This window comes from Labrus bergylta, chromosome 17, assembly GCF_963930695.1.
Source record: "Labrus bergylta chromosome 17, fLabBer1.1, whole genome shotgun sequence".
NCBI classification, from domain to species: Eukaryota; Metazoa; Chordata; class Actinopteri; order Labriformes; family Labridae; genus Labrus; species Labrus bergylta.
The window spans coordinates 26,764,703-26,766,291 of NC_089211.1; positions in this window are offsets into that span (position 1 = coordinate 26,764,703).

A 1,589-nucleotide genomic window follows, 5' to 3' on the forward strand; every position below is an offset into this window, starting at 1 on the left:
AGGCAGGAAAAGGAGAGCAGCAGCAGCAGCAGCAGCAGCAGCAGCAGCAGCAGCAGCAGCAGCAGCAGCAGCAGCAGCAGCAGGGTCCCTTCACTCGGGTGATCTATGAATCTATTGACCGTTCGGTGCAGAAAACATGGCTGACTCATTTTAAAACACAACCCTGCTGGTTTCCACATCAAAGATAAGAGAGGCATGTCGTTGACTCACATCCTCCTGAGTCCAGGAAGCTCTCTTTGTTAGGCTGCTGATGTATGACCTGTTTAAAGTCTTTATTTGTGATTTTTCACACTTAAATAGAAATCCAGTATCTCCTCTGAAAATAACTCTGTGAGTCATGACTGTCTACAATGGGTGTAACACCCGAGTCCCACTGTCTGTGATGTTTTCAGAGTTTTCAGAGTCCTATCTTCACTTTGTTTACATCGCCAGGACGGCCGGCTGACTCCTCCCCTCGTGTATAAAAGTTGTTTAATTGAGGGACTAGAGAAAAGAAGAATAACATACTGTAGTCACTGCTTAACTGTGTTTCTAGATCACGCTCATTTCAGGTAAATTTACATGCAGTGTGAAGATACCAGCATAATAAAGATCGCTAGCATTAGCATGCTAACACAACAATGCAGCGCGAGTTGTTTTGGTTTCATGCTGGTGCTCAAGGGCGACATCTGCTGGATCAAAACATCACATATAAAGACTTCAGATCCATCGATTCTCACAAGACTCGATCAAAACTTCACTGTAGAGGTTCAGGAGAGAAGATGTGTGCTGGCTGAATTCAGACAGACATTAAGAAAACCATTTGAAGTCTTTTGTCTCTAAAACATCTTTATGATGTTAGCTAACCCGGGCACAGGGACAGACAACAACAACAACAGAACAGCTGGGCGGACATCAGACGGGAACTAAAAGTTAGTTAGACGCCAGCGAGGGAGCACGCTCTCTAGTGGAGGCATTTTTTTAACGTCCAATCCCGTGGCTCTGCTCTCACTGTGTGAGTGCGTGCAGTCGTACGACCAAAAAATATCTAACATGCCAGAATTTAATTGGACCGTTCTTGAGCAGCTGATCGGGCCGTGCTCGGGTGACGAGAGATCAGGCCGACATTCAGTGTACGCCCGTCTTTAGCTGCAGCGCTGGACCTGGAAAATGTTTCCTTGAAAAGACAAAGTAGGTTAGTTTCTTCTCTGAGAGGGTTGTTGACAAAGATGATATCAGAAGTCCCGCCCCTTCTTGATTTTAATTGGTCAGTGAGGGATCTGCAGAGTCCCTCTGCACCTTTAAGAAAAAGCTAAAGACCCAGCTCTTTCATGAATACCTACTAACTTAATGATGATGGTCTCCATATTATTGATGATGATGATGGTAATGACGATGGTTTTTGTTTGATAACGACGACTTATAAGATGGTTTCTATACTGATTAGAGCTCTCAAGAACTGCCCTCAATGTTGTGCTTTGCCTCTGGTCACTTCCTGTCAGCACCTGTGTGTCCAATCAGACTCAAAGCTGATCGTTTGCTCTTACTCACATTGTTCCCTTTTTTCTAGATCCTTGCTTGTGTTGTTCTTACTCTCTGATGTACGTCAC